The 6,093-nt window shown below is 34.7% G+C and overlaps 1 long non-coding RNA gene and 1 pseudogene across 1 annotated transcript; one reads left to right on the top strand and one right to left on the bottom strand.

Moving 5' to 3' along the window:
• Positions 1–1,168: 1,168 nt before the first annotated feature.
• LOC9323018 lies at positions 1,169–1,889 on the bottom strand (annotated as a pseudogene).
• Positions 1,890–2,141: 252 nt separating this feature from the next.
• Positions 2,142–3,780, top strand: LOC110230658. The gene is made up of 3 exons (XR_002333784.1): positions 2,142–2,498; positions 3,069–3,320; positions 3,411–3,780. It is a non-coding gene; the product is annotated as an uncharacterized LOC110230658 (long non-coding RNA).
• The last annotated feature ends 2,313 nt before the right edge of the window (positions 3,781–6,093 follow it).

The following is a 6,093-nucleotide window of genomic DNA, read 5'->3' as shown; positions in this document are numbered from 1 at the left end:
GCCAATCACTAAGGAAAAAGCAGTTATGAGGTGTTAAGCTTAGCAAAATTATCGCCTTGAAAAAGCATAGACCCATTTTTATTTCCCACTACTTTTTATTAAAATAAAGGACAAATAATACAATTTCAATGTATAGACCAATTTTTATTAAAATAAAGAATAAAAAAATCATTCATAAGTTATGAAATAATTTTGTTTAATTTAGTCAGAGAAAATGAAAATTTTATTTGGAATTATGGAGACACTATGTATGTTGCATGGAAACTCTATCAGAGGTCCGTTTCCCGTTTCCGAAACGTTTATGAAACGGAAACTCTTCGGAAACACGAAAAAGATCAAGGATACGCGTTTCCTAAAAATTTATATTTGGAAACACGATGAAAACTCACGTTTCCCAAATAGATTCATTTTTATTGACTTTAAAAACTTAATAAATAATAATTGGAAATATTAAGATTTATAATACATATAATTAATTTTGGAAGACTTTGAGTTTTAAGATTTTTCTCTCGACAAACCAGATTTGGAGGCAGGTCTATATGATCTTTGATGAAACTAATGAAAATGAGAATGAAAATGTTGGTTTAAATTAAATATTTGAAATGGAATCTTTTAATCTTTATCTTTTAGAATTTTAATAAACCTATCTAATATTTGATGTTTTGGATTTGTACTATTTAAACCCTTTTTAATATATTTTTATGTTAATGTTATATATATATATATATATATATGTGCATACGTTTCCAAAACGTTTCCAATCCCTAATTTTAGAAAAAAATCGTTTCTTGTTTCCGAAACGTTTCGCTTCCGCGTTTCCGTTGCCGTTTCCATAGCTATTTACATCCCTTTACTTTTTTCGAATATGGAAAATAATATTTTAAAGGTCCTTTTATTTTTTTTTTGTAATTTGAAGATGACCAGAATACTAGTTTTGTAAATGTCATAAAATTTAATTTCATACTCTATATCTTTATTTGGATTTTTTGTTTTACATTATTTTTGTAATGGATATTAGAAAATATTTTCTTATATATGCCCTATACCTGAACTATCTCCGGGATTAGTAGGTATGAAATCATTCGTTGAATCGGTTTTGAAATTATCTGGATCACCAATTTTCTGTAGCCGTCGTGCTTCCTTTAGTCATGTTTAAATCTTTGAATATTTACAACTCTGGATGCCCAATACCTGGACTATTTCTTGGATTAGTTGGCGCAAAATCATTTGTAAATTTGTTGTTAACAACTCCTGGATGCCCAATACCGGGACTATCTCCTGGATTAGTAGGCACAAAATCATTTGTAAATCTGTTGTTTATAACTCCTAGATGCTCCATACCGGGACTATCTCCTGGATTAATATGCACAAAATCATTTGCAAATATGTTGTTTAGACTATTTTCATCATCAATTTTCTTTAACCTTTTTGCTTCTATGAAATCATCTTTAAGTACACCAAGTGTGTACCCTAGAAAAGCGGGAACCAAATTGTCATTGGAATGCTCATGACCATCCATCTTCTTCAACTTTTTTGCGTCAGTGTGGCTGGTGCTTTGTCAAATACTCTTGAGATGGTCAAAATAGTCACCACGGCGATAATGTGGAGAAAGATCCCACATTGGAAAGATGGGAAGGGACTTGAGTAGTATATAAGGGACTTGGGCCAATCCACTCATTGCCAATTGGTTTTGAGTTGGAAGCTATGAAACTTAACATGGTATCAGAACCCGATCCATACGCTGACCCATTATCCGGCCCGGAAAGTGGCCCGATCACCCCCACTAATTGATAGCCCAAAGGAAGGCTCAATTCTATCGAGATAGCTAGAAGAGCATTATCTCGATGGGGCGTGATGGATTCTGTCGAGATTAATGGTAGAAGAGCCATTATTTCGAGGGGCGTGTGGAGAAAGATCCCACATTAGAAAGATGGGAAGGGACTTGAGTAGTATATAAGGGATTTGGACCAATCCACTCATTGCCAATTGGTTTTGAGTTAGAACCCCATGAAACTTAACAGATAATGAATAGCTTCATATTTTTTCTTTTTTCTATAATGGTTTTGTATATTATCAGTATTGAAATGTTGAGTAAGGTTGTCCAAATGGATTTTATATAAGGGTTTCTTTGCAAAATAGTCAGTTTTTCAAAGTAGTCACTGGGAAAGTAGAAACCTTCCTCTAATGGAGAAAAAGAGAATTGGTGTAGTGACAAAATGCCCTTCTGTCTAATAATCACAAGTTTCGACGGCGACTCGTTTCTCTCTCCACTCTATCTCCTATTTCTGTAACTCTGCGATCTTCGCTCCATCTCTGCAGCACTCACCTCTTTCCTCCGCTCTCATAGCTTTTTCTCGCCTGTTATCTCTCTTGCAAAAACCAAAGGTTTCGATTTTGTGTCCAATGATATCCTTTGCTCTTACGATGTCTACACCAACCAAGACTCTTCTAATCGTCTTAACTCCGATCTTGCGATCGCTGCTACCAACTCGAAGAAGGTAAACAAAAACACAACACTCAGATTTCGCCTTTCATTTGTTTTTAATTTTGGGCTTTGCTCGATCGACGATTTTGTTTGATTTTTGGGAATCTAGGGTTTGGATTTTTGGTTGGTCGATCAGCCATTAATCAGTGATATGGGTAAACACAATTTCTGGTAGTCAATCACGAAACTTGTCGTCTTATTTGTGAGCTAATTACCTAGTTTCCTCTTTACATGGTCAACTTCTCCTTCCATTAACAGCTTTCAGATCTTGGGGATAATTGACTTTCACCCATAAAAATTGTTGAAAGTTCTGTGGTTGTTTGTTTTTTTAATCTGAAGTAAGATGATACGTTGATTAGATTAATTGAAACCTATGGACATTCCATGTTGTTGTATTTCTATATAAGTTGTGACTTATGAGGAGCTATGTCCTGTTGAAATAGCTTGGCTATGAATCTAATGTGACTTGGAACTAGAGCTTGGTCAGGTGTGACTGCCCCTCTTTTCAATTGGAAGAAAATTTCATCCACTTGATCATGACACTGAGCGAGTCCTTTTTCACTATTTCATTTTTTGCTTGCAGGAATTCCATAAAACCAAATTGGCAATTTCTAAAATTAACAAATTGGAGACATGAGATCAGAGCTGACTCATGAACACAAGGAAGCTGATGTGAAGCAGACGAGAGGGAAGGTTGCAAAATTGAGAGAAGGAAAAGTTTACTAGAGAGAGAAAGCAGAAACGATTACCTCTATGAACTTGTTTTCGCCATGGATTCCAAGATTGAGAATCTCGATTTAGCTTATTTGGATTATTGTTCTATTTTTCGATCGAGGTAAAAGCTTTATTGATTATTTGGATTTCTTTCTAGTTATTCTGTTTCTGATCTCCATTTGTTGTGATTAAAAAATTTTGTTGTGAGAAGAGATAAGGAGAAGAAATCCGTAACACAAAAATAGAGTTGTGAGTTTTGTATTGGAGGAGGAGTAAACAGCTCTGACATGGCTTATTCAAGGCAACCTTTGGAGGGTCATATGTGTTCCGATCGAGCTGAAACTTGGTGGAGAGCTTCGTGGCACTAGTGGCTTAAGATTCAACGGTGGGATTAAAATTTCAGCGATTACTTTGTATTTTATTTGAGCTTCTTCAACCTGTTATGAGCTTAGCTAGTTCATATGGCGTTTCAAATCTGATTTTGAGTTTTTGTTTTAATTTTTTTTTTGAGTTTGTTATCTGAGGTCATATATGTTCTAAGTTACTAAAGTGGTGAAATGAATATGTTTCTCTTTTACCCTTTTCGAATATATGTTATGTACTTGATAGTACTAAATAAAACATTCCATACTTTAATATATCAAAGCTCCATGTAACACTAAAAGTCTTTCTTCTCAAACAATTGATCCAATGGCTATATGATGTGATTCGTACAATCCATTTAAATTTGGCTACACATATAAATCCATAGGGGGGAAAAAAATGAAAATACCATTTTGTTTCATTCTTTGGCTCTACGATTGCAAGATTTTTGTAGTATTGATTTCATTCATCGTGATTGCAAGATTAGTTAATTCGATTTGTACAATAAGGGAACATGTGGGAAAAATTTGGTAATAGATAAATGTAGACTCAACATGTGTGCATATTCAAAACGAAAAAATGATGGATGTGTAAACAGAAAATCTGATGTACAGATCAAACTATCCGTCCGCTAAATATAGTGTAAAGATCAAACTATCTGTCCACCAAATATAGTGTACAGATCAAACTATCCGTCCGCCAAATAGTATACATATCAAACTATTTGGTCCACAAAATATATTGTACAGATCAAACTATCCGTCCGCCCAAATATAGTGTACAGATCAAACTATCCGTCAACCAAATATAGTGTACAGATCAAACTATCCGTCCGCCACATATAGTGTACAGATCAAACTATATGTCCGCCAAATATACTGTACAGATCAAACTATCCGTCCGTCAAATAGTGTACAAATCAAACTATTTGGTCCGCCAAATATATTGTACAGATCAAACTGTCCGTCCGCCATATATAGTGTACAAATCAAACAATCTGTTTGCCAAATATAGTGTACAGATCAAACTATCCGTCCGCCACATATATTGTACAGATTAAACTATATGTCCGCCAACTATATTTGTACAGATCAACCTGTCCACACACCCATCAGTTTGGGTATTGAATATGCATAACTTTTATCAAATCTCCCCCACGTGCTCTCTTAAATATATCACACAAATAAAACTATCTGTCCAACCTAACCTAAGAGACAAATGATCCCAACACTACTCAAAGCATGTTAATCACTGCGTCTTTGCCAACTCCATTCGGACCGCTGAGAACGATCTAAATTAGCGGGGGAAAATTGAATCGACAATGAAAGAAACTCATGAAAGTTAATTTTTAAAATACCTTTTGGTCAAAGAGCACTCTAGGAACAACATCATTGTGATAGACAAATTTCTCATATTCTATTCCATGATTTTTCACCATATCCTTCATAAATCCCCCCCAAACTCTTCATCCCATATATGTGGCTGTCCAAACGTGTAAACTACCTCTTAGCTTATCTAGAAGCTCATCCTAGCCGTGAATCGCCGAAAAAGAGCAGCTAGTGCTCTGCCGAGGCTGTAACCTGTTATGATAAAACTTAAGGTTCTTATCTCTGGAAAACATACAATTTTCTCTCTTTCTTTCTTTGTAGTTGTTCGGATTCTCTGGTACAATTTCTTTTGGATATACACTTATCTCCAAAGAAATCTCATTTTCTCTTAAATCAAAGACGTTTAAGCTATCTTATAAAGTTTTAGGGTTTTGACAATAGATTTACTTTTTTATCAATCTTCTCATAAATATTTGTTCACCCTAGGCACAGACATAACCTGGAACTAATAGAGAATGGAATCGGAAATAAGAGGTCAAGAGCTTCTTTTAAATTTGATAATTACATAATTTACGAATTATTCTTCTAAAACAAAAAAGAGCTTCATCGTAAACACAAACATAGCCAAGAAATATTAGAGAACTGAATTTGAAATAAAGCTAGAGATTTCTAATTTCACCACCACTTAAGTATTTTAGAACATCATTCATGAATCAATCTCCTCAAACAAAACAGTTTCATCCTAAACACAAGCCAAAACAAAACTAACTGTCTGCAAAACATGATTGTCTATTGGATCAAGACTATTTTGGGTACGCCATCTCTTTCTCAAAATTTGTTTTTGTCTGCAAAACATGATTTTTTTTCATGATTTTAAATCAGTTTTTTGAATTGAATTCCAAAAGTAATCGAAATGAAATTTGGGCAATTTGAGATCGAAGCTCTTATAGCACCCTCAATGGGGGTTTCTTTTTTTTTTTGACATCTTTGGATCGACAAGGCCCGATCCATAGCCAATCCCTACTACGCGGGGTAACGCGACCTACTGGAGTCGAACTCCGGTGGAGAAGGCGGAGTCAAGTGGACTTAACCACTTGACTAAAGGCACATCCCCCCTCAATGGGGGTTTCTAAACATAGGTTTCTTAAACAAAATCAAATTGTAAGTATTGATAAATAATATTTTTTAATTATGGGTACCTTA

Source organism: Arabidopsis lyrata (genome assembly GCF_000004255.2).
Source record: "Arabidopsis lyrata subsp. lyrata unplaced genomic scaffold ARALYscaffold_2, whole genome shotgun sequence".
Taxonomy (NCBI): Eukaryota; Viridiplantae; Streptophyta; class Magnoliopsida; order Brassicales; family Brassicaceae; genus Arabidopsis; species Arabidopsis lyrata.
This window is presented reverse-complemented; position numbering and strand designations above follow the sequence as displayed.